The sequence below is a fragment of the Ambystoma mexicanum genome, chromosome 10 (genome assembly GCF_040938575.1).
Source record: "Ambystoma mexicanum isolate Mex_15411 chromosome 10, UKY_AmexF1_1, whole genome shotgun sequence".
NCBI classification, from domain to species: domain Eukaryota; kingdom Metazoa; phylum Chordata; class Amphibia; order Caudata; family Ambystomatidae; genus Ambystoma; species Ambystoma mexicanum.
The window spans coordinates 1,550,064,381-1,550,079,349 of record NC_090932.1 but is presented as its reverse complement, the minus strand read 5'-3'; positions in this window follow the sequence as shown (position 1 = coordinate 1,550,079,349).

Below are 14,969 nucleotides of genomic sequence, written 5' to 3'. Positions count from 1 at the left end.
GTTGCGATCTTTCAAACTCAGCCGCCATCTCTTGGTACACTGATGCGTCTGATCCCACCTACCTCCCAGTGGGAGTTAACCAACAGGTGAGTCCTCAAACCCCCTCTATCAACCCTCTACACCTCCTCACAGGGCAAACGTATATCCTCCATGGTTCTTCTACCACCGATTTGATGAAGACATCCAAATCATCTCATTTCCAACCTTCAACATGTCCTCTCCTCTTGTATTTCTGTCTTCTGCCTATTGGCCAACAGATCGTTTGTCATAGTCTTATTCTCAAATCCTCAATTTTCTACTTTCCTGCATATCATGCTCCATCTCTCCTTCCACCCCTCACTCCTTTCCCCTCTGACCTTCCTTCACCATCCCAGAAGGCCCACAGTCTTGGGGCTTGCTTCTACAGTTGCCTATACCTCTACCAATTCCTTTCCTGCTCTGCAACGGCAGCTATGTTAAGATGACTCAACATCCACAAACTTCACCCATTAAAACTCTGATCTCCACCTTGGCACTCAGTTGGCTTGAGTATTGCGCCAGGCTTCTTGTGGTCCGCCCTCTCTACATTGCTGAAATACTTAACAAAATTCTCAACTTCGCTACATGTGCACTCTTCATCCTCCCACACCCTCTTCCATGTTAGACCACTGACTGCGCCAGCTGGCTGTGCATATGCCACTGGCCACATATTACATTTCTCCTACTAGTCTTTGCATCTGTTCCTGGCGTTACACCCTGCACCGGTCCGACTTAATTTCTGTTACTCTGACATCGCACCCCACACTCCAGCCTCATATTCAACATTACTCTCCCCACCCACTCTCTGTGCCAATTCTCACATAAAATTATTTTCTCATTGTCCCTCATCAAAGATATTCCCTACCCTCTGATCTAAAAATAAATGCAACATCCCTGCTTTCAAATCTGCCCTAAAACTCAATTTATCCTCCTTGCCAGAACACACCAAATTCCCTCCCAAATCTTCTTCTTGCCTCCATTGTCATCTTTCTTTGTTGCACTATATATTTAGATATAACCATATGTATTTATACATGGGTGGCTACGGTGCTGGCCAGATGCAGGTATGGTCCATAGGTCACAGTGTGGGTGATAAAAGGATTCCTCATAATTTGTGGTGGACCTTTTGTTTTTTAACGATGGTCCTTGGACTCTGTCCATTGCTGGCCTTCTGGTGCTCCAGCCTGTTTGTGAATGATGTGGACCAGGATACACTGCAAGATCTCTAAGGGCGTAGAGTTTCCTAGAGGCTTTTCAACCCTGATGTGCCTGCCAGGTTAGCACAAGGGAGCACTAATCCATTGGCTCCCTACAGTCTCTTGAAAAATCCAGTCTCTGCCGACACCGGCAGGATTTCGCAATCAGATGTGTCTTCGCAAGTTGCAATGGCAAACATCCTCATGATCCTCTTTGGTTTGGCATCTTTCTGTGCTTCAGGACTCAGCCCAGGATTAGCAAAATTTTTCAATCAGGAGGGTGGATTCTTTCAATCATTTGGCCACTCAATGATGTTTGTATGTTCAGACTTTCTCGTACGAGCACTCAAGATGTGGATTCTGCGAGGATTTCCCAGATATCATTCATCTATTTGACCTGATCTGGTTGTCGGGGGGAAATTCTCCTGGGGCCGGCTGGGCCGTCCGCGGACCTCCGGGCAGGGAGGCCCCAACTCCTCCCTCGTATCCCAAAAATGAGTATGAGGCACACGCAAGAAGCAAGGTGACTCTGTTGTTTATTAAACAAACGGCAGGGATGGGTCAAGGATCGTACGCGTCCGTCCTGACACACTCTCTCTCTGTGGAGCTCGCAGGCCCTTTTTACCTTAGTATGACGCGCTACTTGCGTCACCTGGGAAAGTTAGCAAAAAACCTATTGCCACTCTGGATTGGTTCCTCGAGTGGTAGGGTTAGTATAGCATACGTATAGAGAACGTTGTTAGTGGTTGAGGGTCAGTCAGGTGGTATACTTGGGTTGTCCCTTCAATTAAATACATGAAAATTGTTACATGAAGACCCATGAGGATTGGCTAATGTTAATGGTGTCAGTGATAAGAGCCCCATGTTCTGATTGGTCCACTTGCGAGCCCCCCAGTCTGGGACCATCGCTGTTCCCAGCTCGCGGTGCACCTGGGTATGTGCAGACAATGCGAGGATTTGTTCATATGCTGGAGGGCAGACTACTCCCACTGCCGCAGATGTCCATTGAGTCGCTTAATTGTTGCTGCCTGTGTCTAAAACCGTGGTATCCAGGCACCTCCCTCCTCCTGGGCCTGGCACCCTGTCAGGTTCGGCTTGGTCACGTGAGGAGAGACCGTGGTTGAGGCAGAATTCTGCACATTTAATATTGCATCTTCCACTGTGTGTCTGGCTTAGTTTGCAGGTGTGACCTTGGCTTCGGCTTGTGGCATGCGAGTTTGCAACATTGTGCCCTTGACTGTCTGTTCTCGCCGGGCTCATTCTGCAGGGTCAGCAATTGTACTCTTGCTCGTTCAATGTTCATGGAGGCTCTTGCTTGCGGCCTACTTGGGCCTGGTGCATAGGTGGGGACGTTTGATGCACGGCGCTTTAGGTTATCGTATCATATTGCTTTATCCCCAGTATCATGTCTTCGTTATATGTATCATTGCAATGCATGGGGTAGGAGGAGCGTCAGCAAGCATTTTAGATGAGTTTGTTGTGCGTCTTGCGTTTCTGCATTTTGAAAAACCTATGTGAAAAATAATAAAGATGCGCGTCAGTGGGTGTGTCCGTCACCTACGTCATAGCACTGAATGTGTTCTTCGTGTGGATTGGTGTGGGAGTGTCCAGTGTGCATGTTTGCACGGGTGTGCTGACCGTTGGCTAGGTCGTCATGGCATCTCTAACGATGTGTTCATTTACTGTTGAATGGTTCAGTCGAGTTCATCCATGCCGCAGGTGTCGGCATGGGCAGGGCAGGCTGGTGGGCAGGCTGGTGGGCACATCCGTATGTTCCTGTACCAGGGTATTTGGTCGTCTGGTAGATAGGCAAACTCCTCTTGTGGCGGGTGTCTGGGCCGCGATCCTCTAGGCCAGGGGCGTGAGGGGATTGGTGGGAGCCTTTTGTTCCATTCTCCCACTTCAGTCCCCCCTCTGGTCGACTTGTCGACCACAAACATATCTTTTTCCTTATCTCCTCTTACTCTCCATATTTTAGTTACTCCTCCCAAATGCCCATAGTGGTTGACATGGTCTTCACATGACCAGTACATATATACACAGGTTCCTCCAGGTGTGCAGTATACCCATTTCCCTATGTAGCTCCTTGGGTTTCTTGGGTTTTTGAGCTTCACAGATGGTGGGTCCAGGTGGTTGGTGATGATCTGTTTGCGCAGTTTTTCTCTCTCTTTTATTATTGTGCCTGTGTGCTGGCCATCATCTGCCGGCATCAAGGGGTGCATACCAACCATTTCAATCATTTCGTCTGTGGTGCGTGCCTTCCGGGCCCTCCAAAATCTTATTATGATCAGTACAGCTCCAGCCAGTATTATGCATCCAACTATAATCTTCAGTCCGTCCGACAGCCAAGATGGCATCCATGACCATTACAGTGAAAACCAGCTGTCATCCTTCTTCACTCCTTTACTTTCATTCATCATTTGGGAGTGCATCTGGGCCAGTTGTGATGCTGCTTCTGTCAGTGTACCATTGTCAGCATCGTTAGCAGGAATGAATGTGCAGCATGAATGTCCTATCTTTGCGCAAACTCCTCCTTCCATTGCTGTAAGGAGGTACAGTACATATCTGTTCTGTCATGCTACCATCCTCACTGCTCGCAGTTCTTCTTTTATTGCGTTGAATCCATTTACTGTAGAATTAATTGTCATCATTAGTTCCCATCGAGTTATCTGGAGCCATTTTGCGTTTGCGTAAGCTTGTAGTCCCGGATGTATTATTGAGGAGAAGAACATTGCTGCTCTGCTGAATAGTCTGTGTTCTGGTGGGATTGAAGTGAGTGCTGTTTCCGACCTTCCCCATAGGTAATTTCCTGTCAGAGGTTCTCCTTGTCTTTTCTTTCTATTCAGGACATTGTTGTTGCTGTTGTTTTCGTTCTCTGACCCCTTCTGAGGTTCTACAGATCTCTTCTTCCTCTTGTTTCCTTCATCCATTTTAGGGAAGTTCACCACGTTCACATGTTTCTGGGGCACCACTAGTGATGGTACATTAACGTGTACCATTGTGCATATACCATTCCACAGAGGGGGCAGTGTGTGGTATGCCTTGTCTCCGCAGGCCCAGTAATGGTCCATTAATACTGCTGTTCCTGCTCCCCCCTCAGGTAACTCCGTCACGCTTGCACAGTTGGTGTTGTATCCCACGTCCACTTCTCCTCTATGTTGGTAGCATATCTTAGGTGCAGACTGCGGCAGTATGCTTATTGGGTCTTCATCCTTCTCTATCCACGTTAGCATGGGTACGTACTTGATCCAAATCGTCCAACATCTGTTATTGTGTTCAGCAGTAGTTGCAATATTTTCTCTTGTTACCATGTTGCTGCCAACCACTCCTGTGTCCCATTTGTTGTCCATGTACACCTTCCGTGTTATTGTTACCAGTGGTCTTTCCCAACATCCTTGTTTACCAGGAACTTCAGTGGCGTACCAGTCACATGGTAGGTATTGTAGTGTTACTTTCTTTGTTTCTCCCTTTTCAGGGCCGCTTGTCATGTATCTGAATGCTTCAGCATGCAAACTGGTCTTGTGGTAACTCAAATAAGTCTTGAGGAAGTTGTTTTCGTATGGATATGTGTCTCGCGTTTTCCACACCAGGTTCACCACTGTCCCTTGAAATCTCCCTTTCGTTTGGAACAGTGCCAAGTATACTATACATCGTGCTGTCTTTTCATCTATTTCTGTGGCAACGAAAGTTCGAGAAGCGCTCATGGCGTATGGGATCAATTAGCAGACATAGCAGCTGTCTTCTGTTGTCTGCTTACCTATTTGGGTCATGTGTTGGTACCACATGTTGTTCGAGACGTGTGCCGAATCTGTTATGTAGTTATCAATACCTTTATTATCTGAGTATGTGCTGCGTTTAACTTTATTTCCCTTATGTGGGATCTTGCTAGTACCACCTGACGTGACACCTGGTGCAGCCGTGGGTGGGGGTATATTAGGTTTGGGTACAGCCAAAATATTGATAGCATAACTTTTCTGCCATACAGAGGCAGCCAAAAATCCGGTGATCATCAAAATCCCTATCATCTTTATTACAAAAGCTAGTCTCACCGACATTTTGCTCTTACCTTGCTGCAGTCCGGCAGCTTATTCTTGCGACGTTAAAGTTGCCCGCCTGAAAATTCTCAATAGGCTTGTTATTAGTGTTAGTTGTTGTTTTCAAGCTCTCCCTATCAAGTAGTCGTTCAGTGCCCAGGCGAAGAGCTGTTCCCACGCCAATCTAAGCGATCTGTCTCTTAGAGCAGGCAAGTGTTGGTGAAGATGGGGCATTGATTGTTCTATGGCCAAGATAAATGCTGTGTAGTAGACACGTACCCTCCTTCTTTTCAGGTACTTTGGCCTTTTTATGTGATAGACAAATTGGTGTGATAGCTCTTCAGGGCAGTTATCGTCTGACGGTAGCATCTACTCCTGGGCAATGAACTTTGTTAGTTATCTGTTTTCTTAGCAATACAACAATACACGGTACCTGCATGTGCGAGAAAGAAAAAAGAGAACATTCAAGTGTTTACATGTGTATATGTGCAAGACAATGTCCTTCAATTGGGTGATTACTGTAGTGGGTAGGGGGTCGATGAGCAGAGGGTTTGGGGTTCAACTGGCGGAAGTCTCTTTACTCTTTGATCGTTTGACCATGGGGTGGGCGGTATAGGAATTACCAGTTTCAGTAGTTGTCTCTGGGGAATCTGGGGGGTGGCAGGGTATGGAGACACTTAGGTCGTCAGCTGTGGTAGAAGTCTCTTCCTCCGTGGGTGACGAAGTCGTTGTTCTTCCAATGGCCCTGCCGGTGACGCTAGGGCAGGTCTGGAGTTTGTAGATCTTTACGTCGTGTAGGTGATTCCAAGCACGTTTGTCCTGCAACTTTACTGCTCTCGTAGATACCTCCTCTACAAGGTGGGGACCAGTGAAGCGTGGGCTGTTCCACTTCCTATTGAAATTGTGGAGTAGCACATCGTCACCTTTAGCAATTCTGCACAGTTTTTCCTTTTCCGGTCCTTGGTCCTCCTCTTCTTGCTGGCAACTCTTAGACCCGCCCCGCGTGCGCTCGAGCTGTTGAGACACAAACACTACACTAGTAACCAAAGAAGACACATATTGGTACATTTCATCACCAAGAACAGTTGCAGGGTTTTCATAGTCTGTGAATGCCCTTGATTTTGGCGTTAGAGGAAGGCGCATTTGTCGTCCGGTCACTACCTCATGAGGAGTGAGGTGGTGGTCGGAGCCTGGTCTATTCCTCAGCTCAAATAGAGCTAGCGGAAGGCAATAAAACCAACTCTTCTTTGTTGTTTGCTGTATCTTTGCAATTGACTCCTTCAGTAGGTCATTCAGGCGTTCGCATACACCGTTGGCCTGTGGGTGATATGCACATGCAAATTTATGCTTGATGTTCAGTAAGGATGTGATGTGCTGGAACATTTCATTAGCGAAATGCGGGCCATTATTCGACCGCAGTACCTCGCACACTCCCCACCTGAGGAAAACCTCCCTCACTAGAAATTTAGCTGCTCTAAATGCGTCTGGATGTGAGCAGGGTCCTGCCTCAATCCACCTGGAGAATGGGCATACTACTACAATCATATACCTATTTCCTTGACATACGTTGATCATATCAACATAGTCAATATGGATGTGCAGGAAGGGTCCCTCTGGCCAGGGTATAGTACCTTTTATCACTTTCAGCGTGTGACCGGCCGTAAACTGTTGACATGTGAGACAATTGCTGATAAAATTTGTCACATGGGAATTTAGCTCGGGACAGAACCAATCTTCCCTAATTCGTGCTGCAATAACTTCCTTGCCTGTGTGGGCTGGGTGGTGGAGTTGGCTCAGGGCGGTGTTCAATAGTGCCAATGGCATTACCATTTTTCCACTGTTACACTGGCGCCATAGTGCGTCAGTTGGTGACATTGTACATCCTCTTTTTACCCATATTTCTTTTTCTGCCATTAGTGCAGCCGCTTGTAACTCCATTATCTGTGTGGCTGGGAGATGGGTGTACCCTTCTCTTGTCAACATCTCTTTAGCTATCCCCCTCCCTCTCCCTCTCTCTGAGTCTGGGGGGTTCCATATCTCACCAAAATATGCAGCATACTTCGCATGTGCATCTGCTGCTGCATTTCCTTTTGAGATATGATCTTCTCCATTAGTGTGTGCGGTACATTTGACCAAAGCTAATTCTTGGGGGTCATTTATTACTTCAATTAGTTCAGCTAATAAGAGAGCATGTTGCACTGGGGTGCCGTCAGCTCTCCTAAGCCCTCTTCTCCTCCATTTGGACAATCCTGAGTGGACAGTAGACGTGACATATGCGCTGTCAGAATATATAGTCACTCTTTTGTCAAAGCTTTCCTTCAACGCCAAGATCAGTGCAACCAATTCTGCTGCTTGAGCAGAGTAATGTTGTGGTAATTGTACGCATTTCACCGCCACACACACCAGTTCCTCTGTCATTTTTACCACTGCTGCCCCAGTTCTCCTTATCCCATCACTTTGGTCTATTGTTGATGACCCATCAATGAACAAGAGCTCTCCTCCATCTAGTGCGTTCTCTTCAACATGAGTACATTTCGGTAGTCTGTGTACAATCATGTGCATAGTCTCCTTCCTCAATTACTTCCGCTATAAACCTTGCAGGATTAACTGTGCTGCATCTAACAATTGATAATTCTGGACTAGATAAGATGATATAATAACCTGACGCCCTCTGCGTGGTTAGTGTGGACTTAGGCTTGTTCAATATTGCAAATAGTGCATGTTCCACAAATAGTGTGGTTGGGCACCCCATTGTGATTGATGATGCTTTCTCTACCGCAAAGGCAGCTGCGGCGAGACCTTGTTCGCAAGGGAAATGTCCTAACATCACAGGATCCAAGTGACCACTGTAAAATGCTACTGGTTTGTAACCCATGCTTGTTTTTTGAGCCAACACTGCTTTCATTATTGCTGAGTCGCAATGTGAAAATATAAAGAATTGTCGTTCATAATCTGGGGTGGCCAGTACCGGAGCAGTTGATAATGCATCTTTCAGTTCATTAAAAGCCTCTTTCATTTCCATTGTCCACCCCAATTTTTTCTCCCCTTTGTTAGCTTCTTTTAATGCCTCAAGTAGGGGTCCTATGTATGAGCTGTAATCAAATACCCATGCTCTACAATAGTTGCACAGTCCCAGGAACTGCTGCAGTTCCCTCACTGTTTGGGGCAACAGCGTTTTCGATATGGCCTGTGCTCTTTGCGGTGCAATCTTTCTTCCATATTGGGATATGAGCTGACCAATGTATAGTACCTGTTCCTGACAGTACTGTAACTTTTCTTTGTCTACCTTGTAACCCTTTTCAGCCAATATTGTCAGCATCTTCAATGAGTCCTCTCTGCATCTTTTTTCGCTTGTGCTGCAAATTATTATGTCATCAACATACTGCAACACTGTGCTTTCCACTTCAATGTTACCCAAGTCCATCTGTATTACTCTGTTGAAAATTGAGGGTGACTCGCAGTACCCTTGTGGCAATCTGGTGTGTTTCCATTTTGTGTTTCTGTACGTGAAGCTTGTTAGATCTTGTGAGTCTGGGTGCAGGGGTATTGAGAAAAAGGCATCTTTGAGGTCAATCACTGTAAATCGTGATGCCTCTGCTGGAATGCCACACAATATTGTGGCCGGGTTTGCTGCTATGGGGTATTCTGCTTCCACTATGTTGTTCAAGGGCCTGAGGTCCTGGATGAAACGCCAAGACCCTCCTTTAGCTTTGCGCACTGGGTATACAGCTGTGTTACATGGTGATTCTGATGGTACCAATATGCCATTATTTATAAGGGCCGTTATTGTTTCATATATGCCCTCATCTGCCTCTTTTGATAGTGGGTATTGCTTCACTCTAGGGAGTATTGCACCTTTTTTCAATTTTATTCTTACTCCCCCTATGCTCTTTATGCACCCCACGTCATATGGACTAGTAGTCCATAATGATGTTGGTACTTTTGCCATATCCTCCACAAAGAAGGGAACTGGAGTGGATGTGGGTGCTTCAAGTGCCATTGCAATTTTCTGTGCCACTTGTTTGTATGTTACTCTTAGCCATATGTCTACACTCATCATAAATACCATTTCACCTTCTTCCTTTTCTTCTGAAAAGAGCTCCTCATCTGACACCTGGGTGAGCCTGCATCCCTCTGCTAGAGCTATCACTGCCCTCCATGCTCTTCCTTCTCTGTCTTGGGCATGTACTGCGATGTAATCAGCAGTAGCTATAGTGCTCTCTATGCTCACTGAAATCACCTTTCCTTCTGGTTCATTGGCTGGTGTTTCTGGTCTGAACAAATAGGCTGTTGGCCTCCTCCAGATCTTTCCTTCTCTTCCTGGCATCCATGCAAATGCCATGTCTGTTCCGTACTGGAATAGTTTGCCATCTACTGGCTCAGCCCTAATCACTGTCTGTCCACAATATGCTTGCATAATTTGTCGTGCAGTGAGCATGTTTATTCTTGGTGTGGTTGTGTTACTAGTTGTTGCTGCCCATTTCCCGGTTGCAATGCCTGCTGTTGCTGGACGCCCTGCTGTTCCTGTGTAGGCCCTTGTTGTCCCTGTTCTCCCCATGATGGTGTGCCTGGTCTCATTCTACATGTGCGTGACATGTGCCCTAGTAATCCACAAATCCAACATACCGGTGGTTCCCTGTTCTGCCATGTGTGATGCTGGAAATGCATCAGAGGGACAGGGCCTCTGAATCCTTGTCCTTTTCTGCCTTTTATCGTGTGTTCTGTTATGTTTTCTGCCCAGGAGTCCATTTGGGACTCCTGGCAGTGCAGCTCTCTCTTTTGATTTGGTGAACAGACCCATGGGATACCCTTATGGCACCCCTGGGTAGGGGTACAACCCTGTGCCCCTAGTGTATGTTTTTGGGCACCTGTGGGTGGCCCACAGAGCAGGGTATGGGCTGGTGGCAGCTCCATGCTGAATTGGACAGGTGCTCTGGGTGTCCTCCATTTTGGGATACCCAGGCCCTGCCATTGGGATCAGTTGATTCCTGATAGAAAACAAGATGGCCCCTGTGGCCTCTTGCTTTCTATTGCCTGTTGTCTTGTTTTTCCCAAAGTCCTGGGAAGCCCTGACTCTGTCCCTTCCCCCTGACTGGTTGTTGGGTGGAAGTTCCATATATGGTGTTGTTGTGAAGGCCCAGCTAGACTGACTGGAGCCTTCCCTTTGACTGTATGTTGTGGGTACCTCCTGTGGGTGGGACCTGGGTGAATGGAGTGTGTGACCAATATACACTTCTTGTTGTGGTTGTCTGGTTTCTGGCATGTGAGACAAAGACTGAGACAGCCCTGCCCGAAACTGGCCTGAATGCAGTGTGTAGTGTTGAATGGCTGGGTACTTGTCCCAATCCACATTCCTTATTGTGAGTGTCTGAAAGGGAGGAGTGTGGCCTGAATGCACTGTGTGCCTGATTGGCTGACTGACTGCATGAATGCCCTTCTGTGTGATTGGCTGCTGTGTGTGTGCCAGCAGTGTGGATGAGAGACAGAATAGTATATCTAGGGACCTCTCACCACTGGAAATTGTTCAGAAGCATTCAGAAGCTGAGTCTCCACTCAAGAGTAACTGGATTTGCTGATCCTCGACGTCCAGCTGGAAGAAGAAGACTTGCTGTGGCATTTGCTTCGACAGAAACTGAAGGTTGTCGAAATCGTCGAGGACTGACCCGAGAGAGGACCTGGCTAGGCGCCCTCTTCCCGTGCTCCGAGGGACCATCGAGCACCGCTGAATCTTCGCCGAAGCGCCCTGGAAGTCAGACCCTCGAAAGGCTGCCGACCCGAGACGGGACCGCCGAGGGGATCGAAGTGAAGCACCCGGACATCGACGCTGTCGAAGTCCATTGCCGTCGACCAGGGTTCGCAGGTCTGTGTAACCGCTGGAGGCCCGTCGAAGTTGTGTTGCCCAGCCGTGGGAACCACTTGACGCCGTGCCGCCGACGACCGGAGCCGTCCGCTCCTTGCCTAAGAACATTTGACTCGAAGGACTCCCTCGTCCGCACCGTCGACCGCTTTTGTCCTGCCGGAGAAAGTCGAGGACGACCAACGCGCCGAGGAGAATCTGCCGGTGGGTTTCCCGCCACCTCACGACCCCAAAGACTCGAGCGACTCGACGCCCTTGCTGGGCCACCGTCATCCACAATCTTTGCGGTCCAGAACTAGTGTCGCCGAGGTGCCCCGCACGCCTCTTCCTCGCAGGACGCCGACGTCTCGACGCCGACGAGCACCGCTCGGATCGAAGCCTGCCGCCTCATCGACGCCGTTCTACCTTGTTTGTTGTCGGACGTTCGACGCCCCGTGTCTCCCGCTTGAAAGGGAAGGCATTCAAGAAGGGCCGTCGATTCCCCGACACCGAACACCGAGTTCCTCGACGCTTCTCGACGCCTCTCGACGATCCGTGACTCCTGCTTTAAAGGGGGTCATTCAAGAAGGATCTGTCGACGCCTCTTCGAAGAACTCGACTCCACCAGGTACATTGGGGGGGTAAAAACATTGTAGGAGAGAATAAGACTATTGAACAATATATGGACTGGGCTTGTGTTATATCTCTTTATTTTACAGGTTGCCCAGGTGGGGGGATCTCCACACAGAACTGTGTCCAGTAGCAGGGGCCAGTATTCTGCCTAGTGTTTCAACCATCTTTTATCTCTCCTCTCTCTATTGCTGGTTTCCTTCTTATTGATCTGTGTGCCATTTCTATAGTATTGTGAATGCACTTTAATGAGGTCTAATATTAGTGGTACCACTTTAGAATTGTAGATATTTACCATTATTGATTTTCCTGAGCACAAAGTGCGTTATTGCGATAAGTGTACATAACCCTTGAATATTAATTATATAAAGACTGTGTTTTCAGTAATACAGTGTGTGGACATTCCTTTGTGGGGGCTTGGGGATACACTGTACTTAAGAACCAGCCTGCATCACCTCCTGAGAAGCTAGGCCTTGATTGCTCGCCCATCGCTACCGTGTTAGAGAATCTTGGCTGGGGTTCTCTGTGCCTCTCCTCTACCATATAGAGAGCAGAAGTACAGACCCCCCCACCAGTCTTTACAAAGTCTGGTGGCCAGCGGTGGGATGCTTATGGTTTTAAGACTCAGTGTATAACCGTGCCACTTACAAAATATCCGCACTTTTATTAGATTAAGGTTCGGGTGTGTTCCAAATAACTGCATTACAAGCAATGGAGTCCATTGCAAATGGTAAATTGACTCGGATGAGCTTAGAGGCTCTCCAGAGTGCTTGTGAAGCCAGGGAGTTAGACTTTGTGGATAAGTCTAGGGCTGAGCTGATAGCTGCCCTGGTGGATTACCAGACTGATGGTGAAACTCTTGAGGAAGGGGGGGATGCAACCAGTGAGGACTCTGCCCCTGGGGTTGTCGCTGAATCTGTTTCTGGGAATGCCACCATTCCTGCTGCCTCTGTTCCAAACCCCAGCAATTCCATGGAACTTGAGTTATTAAGGATGAAGTTAGCCTTTGAATATCGCAAGTTGGAAATAGAAGCTGAGCTTAAGAAAGAGGAGCTGGCACAGCAAGTGGAACTCAAGAATAGGGATCTTGCGCTCAAAGAAAAGGACACTGAATGTCAGAGAATCCAGTTAGAGAAAGCTCGAGTGGAGACTTCAGCTAGACCAATTGAGAGTGGCAGGTCCCCAGCCACCAAGTTTATGAAAGATTTGGTTGGTGTGTTTGTGGAGGGTTCAGATATCCTCCAATGGATTGAAGCGTTTGAAATGGCTTGTGCAATTCATGATGTAGATAAAAGAGATTGGGCTAAGTGTTTGTTAAGCAGAGTGCCTCAAACCGGGTATGACTGTATTCTGAAGCTGAGTGTGGAAGAAAGGGGTCAGTACGAGTGTATGAAGTCTGCTTTGATTGCCAAGTTTGGCAAAACACCTACCCAATACCTTAAAAGGTTCAGGGAATTTAAGAAAAGAGAGAATGTGTCTTGGGTTGACTGGGTGAGTACTGCGCACATGAACATGATGGGGTGGATTGATGGATACAAGGTGAAAACTTTTGTTGAGTTGTCCCACCTCTTGTTTTTTGAGCATTTTTCTGAAGCCTGTTCACCAGAGCTGCGTCAGTATGTGGCTGACCAGAACATTTTGGACCCCTTTAAGCTGGCTAGGTTGGCTGACAAGTGGGTCTCCCATCGGGTGTCCCCTAAGGACTCCAGTGGGAAGGACAAGGACAAAGAAAAGGGGGCCTCTCAGAAAGCTGAGGAGTCCCAAAAGCAGTCACAGTCGGGTAAACCAAAACCTTCCTCTCCTAAGACCCAAAAATCTAGTGGGGATAAGTCCTCTGTGGGTGGGAATAAGAGTAGTGGTCCACCTGCTGCAAAGCAGGTTCCCAGTGGTTCCAGTACCGTACCCCGCACTCCTGGCACTTGTTGGGATTGTGGGGCTCTGGATCACAAAAGGGGTGACCCCAAGTGTAAAGGTAAGGCACTTGGAGTACAGGCTGTCAGCCTGACCTACCCTTACCCCGTGTCTGAGGTGGAGGCCACTGTCCTCCCCTCCTCTACCGGAATCACCTTTGGTGCTCCGGTAGAGATTTCCTTAGTGTCCCTTGGGGCCTGGGACCAGTACGCAGAAGTACTGGCGACTATCCCACAGAACACCCGTAGGTTTTTGAGAAGTGTCCTCTTGAATGGCCAGCCTTCTACTGGTTTGAGAGACACTGGGGCAAGCATGACAGTGGTGGACAGGACCCTGCTCAAGCCAGAGGACTATGAAGGTGCTCCTCTGCAAACCACCAGATTAGCTGGTGGGCCTCCCAAATTATCACCTGTAGCCTTAGTCACACTCATGATTGGAGACAAGACAGCAAAGCTTCCTGTCCTGGTTCAGGACAATGTCCCTGCTAACATTCTGTTAGGTAATGATCTAGTGGAGTTGGGGTTGATCTCGGATGGTCTTCCCCTGACTGCTGCTGCGGTCACTAGGTCACAGGTGACACCGGGTCTGGCTGTGAGTCAGGTACCCGAGCCAAAGGCGAGGCCTAAGGCAAGAAGAAGGAAGACCAAGAAGGCCACCTCTGTGGAGGGAACACCTTCTCTTCCTGCTGTTCCGACAGCACCCATTGGGATCCATCCTCCGGACGGGCTGGGTCCAGTGGAAAACCCAAACTCAACTCCTGTGGGAGAAGAGGCAGAAGACTCTCCTGTGGGAGAGGTTCTTAACCCGGAGGAGCACCCCGACCTTCAATGCTTGTTAGCTGAAGGGGGACCCTCCCGGGCAGACTTCTGTAAAGGACAGAGAGAGTGCCACTCTCTCGAGGGTCTGAGGAAACAGGCCCTGTCCCAGGCACAAGGTGAAGTGCCTAGGACATTCAAGATTTATTGGGAGGGTGAGCTCCTTGTTAGTGAGCCCACTAAGCCTGAACCTGGTGCCCGCAAGAGGTTGGTGGTACCCCAGGTTTACAGGCCCTTCCTACTGCAGTTGGCGCATGAGGTGCCCTTGGCTGGTCATCTTGGGACTAAGAAGACTAAGCAGAGGCTCTCTGCCCATTTCTACTGGCCAAGGATGGGGGTAGAGGTGGAGTCCCACTGCAGGACCTGCCCCACTTGTCAGTTGTCTGGCAAGACTGGAGGCAGGATCATTGCCCCACTGCAGCCATTACCAGTGGTTGGCACACCATTTGAGAGGGTGGGCATCGACATCGTCGGTCCCCTTGACCCTCCCACTTCAGGTGGACATCGGTTCATCCTGGTCTTGGTAGAT